Consider the following 15,414-nt stretch of genomic DNA (forward strand, 5'->3'; position numbering starts at 1 on the left):
TTAGGATAGACCAGAGAGCTACAAAACCAACCTTCTGGAACTATTATCCATGTGACTTATCTGACCCTTATTACCTCAAGATTGTAAATACAGTGATTTTTTTACCTCACTCCTTTGAGATAGGAAGGTACTATTATGCACATCATACCGTTTTGAATTTGTTTCTTTTCAAGGCATTTGAAAGAAGAGTGTATTGGGAATAAAGCACATAGGACCTCACAGGCAGAAGAGAGAGGGAGGAAGTGTCTAGAATCTACCAGTTTTGAAACCTTGCAGTTTCCATTTCCAGTGCACTAAAATTATTTTGCTCATTCCATTCCCTAAAGGCAGACTAGTCACAGCACTAAAGCAGGTTCCCCAGAAACATGGCAGGGGAAGGAAATGATTTTTTGCAAATTGTACAGCAGACACTATTTTCTGGGGTCTATGGTTACATAATTTGAATGGGGTGAGGGCCACGTTAGGGATGGTACGTGATGTATGCATACCAGCAGCCAGCCTGCTAGCTCTTTCACTGACAGAAGACACATTTTTGATGGGGACTTTGGAAAAGGCTTTGAAAAAATCAGTGACATTGTTCATTTTTAGGGACTTGGAGCACCTGAGGCTCCATCTTTCCTTTTATTTCAGCAACTGTATCTATATTTTTCCGCTCTATCATGACCTCCTTCCATGCTGGCAGTCCCTGTACTGTTACTTGGAGATTAAGAGAGTGAACATGCTAGCTTTTAATACTCACATGCATAAAGGGGAGGGAGTATAGCACTCATTCCCCAAACCAATGATCTAAAATCTTCTGAAATCAATAGAAAAGAATTCAAGAGCACAGTTCAGTCCACACAGAAGTCCTTACTGCCACCACTGCTCCTTCCAAGAAAAATTGCTACAGTAAAGCAATACTGTTATAACTCCCTCTACTCCTGGTCACTGGAAACACCTTCCCCATGATCTACAAAGGAAGGTGTACAGCACTTAGACATACCTGATGCAGGAGGAGTCAACAGTTGCTTTTATCTTTTTTTTTTTTTTTTTAAGTTTAATATGGGAGTGCATCTGGGAATGAATTCATGCCTAACAGAAGAAAGCAAAATTGCTAAAAAAAGTTAGTTGTATGTCAGATGCCTAGAAGGAACTGCCAACAATACATTTAGAAAATCAACTAAAATGGATCAACTAAAGCTGCAAAAAGAACTCAATGACAATTGTTTCAAATACTGTACTAAGAATTAATTATAGAGTTATGGTAGATATTTTTGTTGCAAGAAAAATCAGGCTTTGTCTAAGTGAAAATGTGGTACAATGAAAACCACAAGAGGGCACTCTTTAGTTTTAAAAGATTTGCTTGAAAGACTGCCAAGCAGAAGAGAATTAGGGATAAAATTTCTGTCTACTTTTTTAACATCTAAATGCTTCAGAGAACAGATTGTGGTCTCTTCTGTACATTTTAAAAGAAACATATCAAATTATGTTTTTATGCTCTTCATTACTGCTCTATATTCACTGAAATGAACTTAATGTTTTAGGTAAAGGTAGAGTTATTGGAACAGACATTTGGATTGATTCTGCAATCCTTGCCCATGAATAACTCCCATTGATAAACAGAAGAATATTCTTGTTCACAGTTCTTTTCAGCTCAAGTTGTAGAGACATGTAAATTGGGATCCTGATCACAAGTTTGCTGTTGTTTATTAAACTAATGTATTGCATGTAGCTGTTGTTTGCAGCATTGAATTCATTATGTAGATTCATAGATTTATAGATGTTAGGGTCGGAAGGGACCACAATAGATCATGAAGTCCGACCCCCTGCCCTGGGCAGTTAAGAGTGCTGACGTCTGATACCCCAGCCAGGTGCTTGTCTAGTCTCCTCTTAAAGACCCTAAAGGTAGGGGAGAGCACCACCTCCCTTGGGAGCCCATTCCAGATTCTGGCAACCCTTACCATAAAGAAATTCTTCCTGATGTCTAACCTAAATCTGCTCTGTTTGTTTGTGGCTGTTGTTCCTAGTTACCCCAAGGGGTGCCCTGGTAAACAGCATTTCCTGTTCCTTGCTCCCTCCTCCACCCCCCTGATAAATTTGTAGGTGGCCACAAGATCACTTCTCAGCCTTCTCTTGCGGAGGCTGCAGAGATGCAAGTCCCTCAGTCTCTCTCATAGGGCCTTGCCTGCAGGCCCCTAACCGTACTAGTGGACCTCCTCTGAACCCTCTCAAGGTTATCCACACCCTTCTTGAAGTACAGCGCTCAAAACTGGATGAATTACTCCAACTGCAGCCTGACCAATGCCACATAGAGGGGAAGTATCACCTCCCTGGACCTGTTCATTATGCACCCGCTAATACATGATAAAGTGCAGGTACCTTTACTGATCATTTCATCACATTGATGACTTATGTTTATCTTGGAGTCAACTATGACTCTGAGATCCCTTTCTGCTGTTCTGCTGAGAAGGTCCTCCCCCAGCCTGTAAGTGTGTTGGTGATTCCTTCTCCCTAGGTACAGCACCTTGCACTTGTTTTTGTTTAACTGCGTCCTATTCTGTTCTGCCCACTTTTCTTACCTATTCAGATCTGCCTGGATCCATTCCCTACTCTACAGTGTATTAACATTACTTCATAGGTTGGTATCATCTGTGAATTGGGACAGAATGCTCACCACACCCTCATCAAAGTCACCAATGAAGACATTGAACAACACTGGTCAAAGAAATGAGCCTTGTGCAACTCCACTGCCCATATCCTTCCAGGTCAATATGGACCCATCTACCACCATTCTCTGGGTGCAACCCCTAAGCCCATTTGCCACCCACATGACCATGTAGTCATCTATGTCACAGCCACTCAGTTTATTTACAAGAATAAGATGAGAAACCATATCAAAGGCCTTCTTAAAATCCAAGTAAATTATATCTACCTCGACTCCTGCATCTAAGCATTTTGTGACCTGGTCATAAAAAGAAACAAGGTTAGTCAGGCATGCTATGAGTCCATGCTGGTTGCCCTTCAGCATTATTTTTCATGCTGGACTCCCACAAATGTGATTCTTAATAATTTTTTCAAAGGTTTTCAAAGGATAGAGGTGAGACTAACCAGTCTATGGTTATCTGGGCCTAGCTGATTGCTCCTCCCAGCAGATATCAGATGTTAGGGTAGTTTAGGTCACCTATGTCCCTTGGCCATATGGCCATATGGCCTTTGAGGGCTGCCTTGAGAATTCCAGGTCTAGCTCATCCTCCTGATCTGGCAGCCTGTAGTAGACTCTCACTACCAAATCCCTTTCCCTGCTAAATCACTTGTATTCTGACCCACAATACATCAATTTGCCCCTCCTCTGATCCCATCTTGATTATGGAAGATATATAATGCTCCTTGACATAAAAAGCAACCCCACCTTTCTCCCCTACTCTATCACTGGAAGGGTACCCTTGGTGCCCCACTGTACTGATGCCCACTGGGCCCTGTAACAGGGGGCCTGCTCAGGGCTGCTTTCCCTGAAGCCTGCTGACCTGTTCCTGGGCTAATTGCCTGTGTTCTTGCCTGCCATGCCTTGTTGTTATAATTAATTAATGGATGTTAATTAGCAGGAGGCTGCCCATTTCCTGCCCCGATGCCAGGGGGCGCTATCTGCGGCTCCTTTCTTCCCCTACACTGCAGCCCAAGCCTCACAAATGGCATCTCGATGTTCTTTTAATCACCGGCCCCCACAGTGGGCCCCAGAATCCTCCTATTGATCCCCACCTGGATTCCTTTTCCTCAGGCAGACTCTTCTGCTGTCATACCGGGCAGCATAGCTCCCTGAGCTGGTTCCCCTTCAGGTGTGGTCCCTCCCCTGAGACTTCGAGCTCATCTAGCTCAGGATCACCTCCAGACCAGTCAGGATCCCATGGCCTCAGCTCTTGGGCATCCCTCATGGTGGGCCCCTGGCCCTTCGACCCTTTTGGTCTTGGCCCCAGCATAAGCCAGTCAGGGGAAACTCAGACAGGCCTGAGTCTATAGTCCTTTTCTCATTCTCTGAGGGTCCACCCTCTGGGCCCTCCAAAACAGGGGGTAACCCACCCAATTGTGGGGGCTAGGGTTTAAGGCACTCTGACCCGCCTTTCACTGGGGTGGTAACTGGCCTGGCATTTCCTGTGGGCTCCCACACCACTGGGAGCCCCACCAGGCCACCCATTCCTGGCAGGGTGCAGATTTAGGTCATACCCAGGACCAGGAGCCTCCTTACCATCCCCTACAGCTCCTCCCTTACCTCCATATGATATCAGCAGCCTTCCAGCCGGGCAATGTTGTTGCCTGGCCCTCCAGCAGCAGAACTGCCTTGTTTATATGGGCAGCCCTGAATCTAAACTGGCTGCCCTCATTAGGCACCTGGCGGCTGCCAGCTCCAGACCCTTAAAGTGGCAGGCACACCTAGTGCCCTGCCACAGGCCCCTTAGTACTTATGTGAGCTGGTCCAATGCATGGCTTATGGTTCATTAATCCTAGGTTCTCTCTGTTGTCTGCATCCCCATCCCACAATGAACCTAGTTTAAAGCCCCTAAATGGGGAGACCAGCAAGGACAGAATGATAATAGGGGAGCCAAAATAAAACAATAAAAAACTGAATAGGGACCTTCCTTCAGGGAATACCACCTCTATGACATGTAATAGTGGTGATATCAAATTCATAGTGTTCAAGACAGAAACGATAAGTGTACTGTATTTATTAAGTTGAAATCACTATTTATTAAATGCATATGGAAGATTTGCCATATTACTTTTAGATTGTTTTTATTCACTGCCAGTGATTATTAAAGAACAGTTGATGTTTCCCAATATATAAAAATAATCTTTTAAAAAAATATTAAAGCTGAAAACTGCAGTGTTGGTACCTGAATGGATCCTAAGAAATATTCATATACCTACAGTGTGTGTACAGAAAGGGAAAACATACTCTGAATACATGTTGTATAGGTGATTACACATTTGCATATTCAATAGGCATAAATAGACTCAAGTCTGAATTAAAGGCTGATACAAAATCAGAGATGTAAACAAGTTTAGATAAAATAAGAGCTAATATATAAACCATTACCAAACAAAATTCAAACTGAACCGGAAAGGAGATAGTGAGGTATAATAATACTTGGTTTTTTAAAATTAGTTTAGTACAATTATTTCAAAAAAACAAAAACAAACCCCAAATCCTCTCACTTTCTCATTGCGGCCAGGAATTGAAACAAAAGCCACAAAATAGTGAGAGAAAAGTAGTCTTTTGTGGAATGACTGAACTGATCAGAATTTGTTTCCAGACCAATGATGTTCAAAACATTTCACATAAGCTTTGACTGATTATGGCAGAGACAGCATTTTGGCTGCTTATCTAACTGAATTTCAGAAAACTTTGAGTTTTTCCCATCATTAGCCTGAACTCAACATTTTAACCATTATTAGGCATCATGGCAGAATGCACACTATAATTTGTGATTTCAGCATTAGCATTGCTAGTTAAATTTCCAGTATTAGTATTGCTATCAGAGTCCTATATGATCTCCTATATATGACCTCCATTTTTAAATGGGCCAATGACTGACCTCAGGAATGGCACTTTGGGACACACCCTAGGCAAGTTCACCATCTCTTTTCCTGGTAAACAGTATGTGTTCAAGATTGGCCTTCCTGATGATTGCTGAGTACATGACATGCTCAAGAGTTCCTTTCTCTAAGAGAGCTGAGTATATGGTAGGAACATACTCTCAGTGTCCTTCTACAATGCCTCAAAACCTGATTTTCATGTTGGAAGAAATTCATCTGTAGGTGTGTCTACACGTGCATTTAGGCACACCTAAATTTAATGCACATTAGCTTAATTAATTAATTAAAGTGATTTAGACTCATGTCTACATATGCACACATTAAAGTGCATTAGTGCCTTGTGCATGGGCCGATGTGGGACTAAAGTTAGTCCCAAGTCAGTCCATACACAGCATTAATACGCCTTAGCATATCTACACCTGCTTTAATGCACTCTAGCAATTAACACCTACATTTGATACTGGCATTTGCAGGTAACAAATTTAGTTATGAATAGCTTAAAATCACCATTTTTAAGGTATATTAAAGGTGCACACATGTAGTCGTAGACCCTTAATGGACCTTAAATCACGCTAAAGCTCCTTAAATTGGCACATGTAGATGTACCCTGTATGTAAAAAGTGTATATACCTCTCATGACTCAGTTATCTCCCTATATCAAGGATTCAACTAGTCCTTTCTGGTTCATAGGCCTTGTACAGCCTCTTTTCACAGAAGTCAGTTTCATCCAGTGTGGTTTTTTATGTAATAGGAATAATCCCTGCGACCTAGACTTAAGAAACAGTTTTTGAGATTGATTAATGCATTAAAAGCTTAAATGAAGAAGGATCATTTAATCAATCATTCTCAGAACTGATTTATTCCATATATTGCTTCATGCGCTCACAGCAGGAGAGATTATCCCGTAAGTAACCACATCATCTATCTGTTATACCTTGTGCACTAGCATTACCATCAATGGTGGTATCTTTTTTCTGGTTCAAATCTGGAATCAAGTGCCTACTTGAGAGATACGACTTCAAAGTGGATCACAGGCTTATTTTTCCCTTGAGGAGCATTTTTCTTGATGAAACAATGGTTTATGTGGCCACATCTGGATTTTCAGTTCTTTTGTAACTTAGTTTAAATTGTATGGTATCATACAATCTACTTATTCCACTTTAGCCAAACATATAAAAAAAAGCATTGTGATTCCCTCCTGCCCATTTGTTGTTTTTCTTCCTGCTTTCACAACTGTGGCAAATCTAAAAAGAAGAATTTTTCTCAGTGCTAGAATGAAATGAGCAATGCATTTCTGTATTGATATTGGTATAGAGACTGAGTGTACCAAAAATAAGAATTACTTCCAGATATAATAACAATAAAATCTTTCTTTGAAAGTAAGGTTACAAGTTCATATTTAGATAGAGAAAATCAGAGCCTGAAATGAAATATTAAGTGAAATCTAATTTCAGCATAAGGGCTCAACTGAAATTATGACACTTTTTGTCTCATATCTCAATATCATCAAAGCCATTTTACTATTTTGATATTGTTTTGAATTAAGATTAATGTGTTTTCTTCCTTGGGTCATTTGCTATGTGTTGTACAGAAGCAAGAAGTGATAGGAAACCAAGAACTATACCAAAAATGGTATTAAAACAGAGAATGGAAAACAGGATAACTCAAATATTTAGAGGTTCTGAAAAGCCTGGAAAAAACCCTAGATATCTCAGAGGCGCATATAGGTCTTCTCTTCACTGCCAGCAAATAAAAAGTCCAGAACATGTTCTTCCCTTCTTTCTACCTCTCCCATTTATATTTCATTTAATGTGAGGGGTAAAATTTACACTGGTAAAATTTTCCAGTCATTCTGATAAAGCTACACTGTTGCTATCTTTTGGCTTAAATCTCTTGCCCCAAGTTTCATACCCAATTGTTAAGCTGTAAATCTACCCTCATTCTAGATGGAGCCATAAAAAGGTATTATATGCAATACAACTGCATTATAAAAAACCCTCACTTCTAACAATCCCAAAAGCAAGAACTATTTTTTTCTTTGTGATCATGAACCAAACTGACTAAACCTATTATAAGAAACACTTTTCTTTTAATGAACTTTTCTCTACATCCTGTGGGGGTTAATTATAATGAGGCTGTACTCTGTGTTACTAGGAAGCTTAAAAGTAAGTTGAAAACCGTGGTAGATTTTGACAGGACCTGATGTCATATATCTTGACTTCAAAAAAGCCTTCTATCTGGTATCCCATGATCACCTCTTGCCAAAACTGGCCAATTGTGGCCTTGGGTCCACCATGATCAGCTGGCTGGAGAACTGGCTCTGTGGTTGAACCCAGAGGGTGGTAGTTGATGGAAGTCAATCGTCATAGTGCCCTGTGATCAGTGGGGTCCCCCAAGGCTCTGTCCTTGGATCCATATTGTTCCACATCTCCATTAAGGATGTGGACATTGGAGTCAGAAGAGAACTGGCCAAGTTCACCGATGACACCAAACTTTGGGGCAAAGCATCCACACCAGAAGACAGGTGGGTGATCCAGGCTGACCTGGGCAGGCTCAGCAAATGAGGGACACCCTCATTTCTATTCAGGCAGAGCTGAGGGAATTAATAGATTTCATTGTTCATTATTATGTTACTTGATTCCTGATTATCTCTCCACTCCATCAATCTTAACAACTCCTGATCTTTCACTAATCAGGCTATCCTTTCTTCTACAATTAGCCTGCAAAACAATGAAGCACAGATGCAAGCCTTACCTAGTTTGCTAATTCTGGAAAATTGCCTATTTCTGCATATAACTAACAACTAGAATGGATAGTAAAAAATTGCTTTATACTATAATCTCTTGTTATTAAACTTGGCCCAAATTTATCTTATAAGTCTTTGAAAAACTTCAGTTTGCACATGTTCAACTGAGATTCATTAGAGCTAAAATTTTGGAAGATAACGTCACCACTCAGTATGCATCAAACTTCATATGTGTCCAGAGTGTTTATGCACCAATCCATCAAAGCAGCACACATTTGCTTTAAAAAGAGTAGCCTAGGTTATGGGAGACTCAGAAGAGACTTACTTCTAAAGCTGTTCTGATTTGAGATGGGGACCAGGCACTGGGACTGAGAATAGGGAGCCTGTCGATCCTCTGTTGTCATTGTCTTCCACTCCTCCCATTTCTTAAGTCTCCCCACTGGACCTCATGTTTTGTGGAGGATGAAGTGGTGTGATTCAAAGGCAGAAAGGGTAAAAGATGGATTGGGTAAGAAGGAAAAGACTAAACTGGGATAAGGGGTCTGGTGAGAGTGCAAGGAGGAAAGAGAAGCTGGGACTGGTTGTGCAAGAAGCCAGTGAAGGGAAACAGGGGAGGAAATGAAAGTTAGTTGGCAAGGAAAGAACAGCAAGATTGGATAAGAAACTTGAGAGGGGAAAAGATAAGGACTCGGTGGACATAAAGAAGGAGACTAGGAATTAGGATGTGGTGAAGGTTTGTGGAGTAGGCCAAAGGGACAGATATGACAAATAGAAGACTACTGTATTAAGAAAGAACTGGAGCTGGTTAAACCGAAGGTGGTCAATCCCTGGCCCATAGGCCAGACCCAGTTCATGAAGTCATGTCATCTGGTCTATTGGGCTACAGATTGTGAAAAAAACAGATTTCAAATGGGTCAAATTAAACCCCCAAGATTATCAGATGCTTTGTCTTTAATCTCTCTCTCCATTTTTGATTGGTGAAATGGAGACTGTATCACATCTTCCCTTCACAGAGCTGTTGTACAGATAAATTAAGTACTATATGAGCAGCTTTATATACTAGAGAAATGAGGAATACCTTAGAAAAATCATTGAGACAACTCTTCAAAACTTGGTCTAAATATGGTGCAGTAAATAAGGCAAGGTCTCACATTTACAGCAATGTGGATAAGACAACATACTGAAAAGCTTCTTGTTGAAAATTGTGCACCTTGAGCACTGAAAAAGTAGACCTTGTGGAAAAATTTCATAATATAATTGAACACAGTATTTTAATGTCTACATGCTCATTTCCTGGCATTTCCAAATTTTGGAGTCCTTGGCCTTTCAGGCTTAACAATGTTTTACTAAGATTCTGCACTTAGAACATGTGAAGCTAATATCTGACAGTCCTGAATGTGGTGCAGGGTTTTTCCTAAGATTTCTTCTTTCTTCTGCATGTTGGATTTATCTTTCCTCAAAAGCTTTCATTCCACTCTTAACAGACTGTTTCCAAGTGCTTTGATCCTCCATAATCTTCTCCCATGTGGGGGCTGAATGTTCATTGCCTTCATCTCTCTCTTGCAACCATTTGTGAAATGGAGATAAGAACAGCTTCATGGACTTTTTCCTGTAAAGACTTCTTCAGACAAGAGATCCTTAGGCCATTATCTATTCTCTGCAGGTGAGTAAGCCACCATCAACACTGACTGAGAAGAGAATGGATGTTAACCATATTGGCACATTTTAAGACCTCATCATAAGCAACTTTCTAGAATGCAGGGAAGGCAACATAGTGAAAGCTGTTGAGGCACGTTTCTTGAGTAAAGTATGTGCTCCAGTAGTGGCTGCCATACAGAAGTGGGTTGATCATACAAGCATGATATACTTTGACCCTTGTATTAACAGTCAGTGTTTTGTTGTTCTACATCCTTTTGCTCAGAATGTTTATGATACTTAATGCTTTGACGATCCAGGTATTCAGTTCAATCTCAAGTGAAAAATTGGTGAAAATGGTGCCAAGATACATAATTTACTTACAACAACCTATAATCCAATACATTTTCACCTATTATGTACGCTGGTAGTGAATCAGTGTTCTGGCCCACAATGTTAATCTTCTTGATGCTGACTGTAAAACCAAGCTCATGGCAGGCATGAATGAAGCAACTGATGAGGCCTTAAAGATTACTTTCTGTGTGGACTATCAGTGCAGAGCCATTAGCAAACAGCAGCTCATGAATCAAAACTTTTGATATTTTAGGCTTTGATTTAAATCACGTGAGGTTGAATAATTTTCCATTTCAGTGTGTATGTATATAAATTCCCTTTTTGGTGGTCCCAAAGTGTACATCAGGGAAGAGAAAAGAACATCCCGAAGAGGGTTGCGACAGAGACACAGCCCTGCTTGACTCCACTTTGAATCTCAAAAGCTGCAGACATTGACCCTTCATAGCTGACTGTTCCTCTCATTCCATCATGGAAAAAGTGGATCATGCTGGAGAGTTTTGGTGAACAGCCAAACTTTTTCAATAATTTGAAGAGGCCTTTTCTATTGACAAGGTCAAAAGACCTTGGTCAGGACAATGATGATGATAGAGGTGTCTCCTTTGTTCCCTGCATTTTTTTGGATTTTTGGATGGAAAAGATCATATATATGGTGGACCTACAAGCTCTGAAGCTGCACTGTGACTCAGTAAATGGGACCAGAAGGATCTGAAGTGTTTTGAGCACCATCTTTTCAATAATATTTCATAGTGAAATGCCATAATAGTTGTTGCAGTTGCTGGTGTCATCTTTATTCTTGCACAGAATGACTATACTGGCATCTTGTATATCTTGTGGCACTGCCTCTACTGCACATAGTAAGAATCTCCCATAGGTGGGGAAGAAGTACAGGGTTCCCGCACTTGATCACTTCTGCAGGAATGCCATCTTTTCCTGGGCCAGATTGTTTGAGGCTTTACTTAAGCCCTCAGCAGTTGGAATGTCATCAGGCTCTTCAAGGACAGACAAACTCTCCATAGAGTTAGTGGCTTTCACTTTCCCTTGAATAGAGTTCAAAATAGTGTTCTACCCATCTTTCTGTTACTTCTGATGTGTTAGGACTTCTCCTGATGCTGTTTTTAATGGAACTGACTTATTTGCAGTTGGACCTGTTGTCTTCTTGATTCTGCCATACATTCCTCTGATGTTTCCAGTGTCAAATACGGAACAAATTTTCTCAAACAGTTGTAACTAATAATCATTGGTACAGTATCTTGAGATTTATTGGACAGTACTCTTTGCTTTCCTCAACCCTTCAAAGTCCCATCTGAGGCATTCTTCTTGTGATTTAACATAGCAGTTTATTTGGTCTTGATAAATGGAATAAATTCATGTGAATGCAGTTGAACCAATTCCGGTTTCCTCTGACCTGTTTGCCAAATATAGTCAGCAGTGGTAGACATCATTTTTTTTAGACTTCCCCACTTTTCTTCTGTAGTCTAGCACAAAGATAGTTCTGAAGCAGCCTCTTCCAGAGCCTCTATGTACTGCAAAATTTCCTGATGATCAAATGTATTGGTGGGTGATATTAATTTGTCAAAAAAACTGGTACTTAGGTAGAATATTTTCTTTGGTTTCAGTTTGATCTTACTGACCACAAGTGAGTGAGCAGTATCACGATCAGCACTATAGTAGCCCCAAGTAAGGAGCACTTTATTGAAATTGGACCACCTGGTGCCAATGCCTGGGTCTCAGGTGTGTCCATGATGTTTTATAGCATGATTTTGTTTGAAAGAATGAGTTGGCAATGCACAAGTTATGACAGGAGCAGAACTTCAACAGCCCTTGTCCATTATCATTCATGCTTCCTGTATTATGCGAGTTCAGGCAAATTGGACAGGATTCACTGTCGCACCAACTCTGGCACTGAAGTCCCCCAGGAGATATAAGTTCTCAATATTTGGAATCTTACCTATAACACTAACTAATTCGTCATAAAACTTGTCTTTAACCTTAGCAAAAGAGTAGAGTATCGGAGTATAAGCACTCACTGAGGTGACTGTGCCTTCTGAAATATAAAAGCAAAGCAGGAGGGTCCTCTCAGAACCATTTGATGGATTCTTGATTGTTCTGAGAAGACTATTTTTTAACAACAAAGCCTATGCCATGTTCATGTGTATCTTCAGAAGCTTTCCAATGACAGAAGCATGTGCAGTATTTTTCTCTTAAGGAGCCATCTGAGGCCAGGCATGTTTCTTGCAATGCTGCAATGTCAATGTTCAGCCTCTGGAATTCTGTATCTATCACTGCTGTCTTATGAGCATCAGAAATATTCATAAGATCATCAGTCAGACCAGTACATGTGGTCCTGACGTTCCATGTTGAAATGCAGAATATTGATTCTTCTCTTTCTATTTTTGTCTGCTGTAGTGATGCAGTCTGCTTTTTAAGTTTATTTTTAGCTCCAAGCACCCATTGGAGCAGCCAGACTAGCAGATCAGTATCTTATTGGCTGGGGGCTGCTCAGTTAGGTCAGCAATAGCAGATCAATGAGATACAATACTCTCTCCTATCAGCAGAGGCAACCCATAATGTCCCTCTCCCTGCCAAACAAGCTGGACTTCCAACTCACAATTGCTGCTTTCTATGTTGAATCCCTATTTGAAAGATAAAGCAAAGCCAGAGTGACCCCTCCAAGGAGCAAAAGCCTGGACATTGAACACGGAGACACCAGTGTCCCCCTCTCAGCCTTGCTGGTTTAATCCAGAGGAAAGGCAGGTGCCAGTACGTTTGGAACCAGCTTGGCTGCAAGAGCCACTGAAGCAAAGTAGATCATCCATTTGTTCCTCTTTCAGGGCTGTGCTCTTAGTCTGGCTGCTGACAAGGGTTAAAGGGCCCAGTCTTGCCTTCAGTTCCACCACCTTTTGGTGGCATTTCTTCTGCCAGGGGTAAGACTAGCACTCTAAGGTGCTCCTCTGCCTGAAGCCATTGGCACCCTCCTGGCTGCCAAGTTATCTGCCAACATCCAGTGCTCAGCATTAACAGTTGCACGTAGTATAGTCTGTCATAAATTATGGTAGTAGTACATGGCTGTAGTGCAGCTTTAAATGTGTTATGATAATGTAGTACAGCTTTAAACTGTTTTTGACACTAAACTGAGATGATCTGCAGTGTTCTTAAGTAGTGAAGCTATGAGTGAGATGAGGCAATAATTATAACGAGAGAATAAAAAATTTACACTATACCATTATATGCACTCTATATAGCACATTTTTATAGGAAAAGCTATTTTAGACACTTTCAAAGATGATTTTATTGTGTCATTTACTTCCTCTAAAGTCAAGATAATTTAGTACTAAGAGTCTAACTGTTCTTTAGGTTGTCAACTCCTGGGGACTAGAGTCTGTCCATCTTGAGTATCTGGGAAATGCTAAGCCAGATTTTCAATGCAGAAGGTCCCTGGCTTTGATCTCCTGCAACTCTAAACTATGTCTGCACAAAGTATGGGAGATGTGGATACTTGATGCACAAATGGAAAATGAAAAACTCTCCAGTGTGCAACTATAGTCACCAGGAACAGACCATGGAACATATCACAACTCAATGCCTAATCCACAAATATGAAAGAAATATCGTGGCAATACACTCTGCTGCTTCTCACATAATTGTCTGGCTCATCCATCTAAATGTAAAATTATAACTGCTGTTGTGTATCTACATCAGCCATATGAAAGAAGAAGAATCCGGAAAAAGGCTAGCACTTAGTGGCATGTGCAGTCGGTTAGAACTGTGGGTGCTCAGTCACTTTGAAAACCAGACTTCTGATGTCTGTTACTCAATTTCATTTGTAAAATGAGGGTCCTTATGCATTCTCCCACCATGCATCCAGGGTGCGCCCAGAACTTTGTAAATGCAGTAAATCACAGACACAGATATGGTGGGTAGGAACTAGGTATAACTACGGAATTTACCAATTAATCTGGATACTGGCACTGAATCGGCCTCGTCTGGGTGTGAGCAGCTGCATTATCATAGAGAAGTAGGGCTAAAAGGAATATCCACAAGTCATCTAGTTCAATACCCTTATCTAAGTTACTCCTTGTTCATTGAGGATACTAACAAATTGCCCATCATGAATTATGGTGGGGTGGGGAGGGCATAAACAGAGCTCTTCATCCAGCTCTGTGCTCCCCCTTCCCCTGCCACCACTCCCAGTCTGGCGTCGTTCCCCCCCGGCCCTGCCTCTCCAGGTCTGGGCCTGCTGCTTTGGGTCCTGCCCCACTCTACCCTCCCCCCCCTCCACCACTATGGGTCTGGTCCTGCTCTACCCCCCTCCCCACACCACTCTGAGTCTGGCCCCGCTCTACCCGCCCCATGTCTGGCCCCACTCTGCCCCTCCCCCTTGCTGCTCTGCATCCCCACTCTGCCCCCACCCCCCCCCATTTGGGGTTTGGCCCCACTCTTCCCCCCTCCTCTTTTGTACCACTCTAGGTCCTGGCCTGTTTCCCACCCCCACAGCTGCTCCACATCCAGCCCTGCTCTCCACCCCCAACATCCAGGCCTACTCTCCCCCCAGTGCTCTGGGTCCGGCCCCACTCTACCCACCCCCTCTCTGCCACCCCTCCCCATTCCTCACCATGTCTATGTCTACGTCCACCTGGCCCATGTCCACCTTCCTGCTTCCCCTACCATCCCTTCCCATTCCCTCCTCTCCCCTTCTACCAGCTGTTCTGGGGATCATCAGGACCGAGTGGCAGGGATGCTACCACCATGATCCCCTACTTCACCCTCAGGCAGGGAGGCAGGAGGGAAGCCCCACTGCTTGGACAGCCAGGGCCTTTTCACTGCCACCACAAACTTCCCCGGCAGTGGTTCAAAGTTGGGCCTGGGCCATGCCGCCAATCATTGCCTGCCCTCTTGGTGGCACATGCACAGTTGCCCAAAAGCATTACGGACAGACAGACATACAGAAAGACATACAGACTAAGCCTTTTATTATATTAGAATACTCTCCACTATGTGTCCCTAGGACTTGTGTGCACATATACAATGTTCTTCATGACTGAAGAGGCAGAGATGCTCTGTGATTCTTTCCAAAAGAGCTGTCAGAGAATGCATGTGTCCTTTTCTGGACA

This window comes from Crocodylus porosus, unplaced genomic scaffold, assembly GCF_001723895.1.
Source record: "Crocodylus porosus isolate Cpor-Errol unplaced genomic scaffold, CroPor_comp1, whole genome shotgun sequence".
Taxonomy (NCBI): Eukaryota; Metazoa; Chordata; order Crocodylia; family Crocodylidae; genus Crocodylus; species Crocodylus porosus.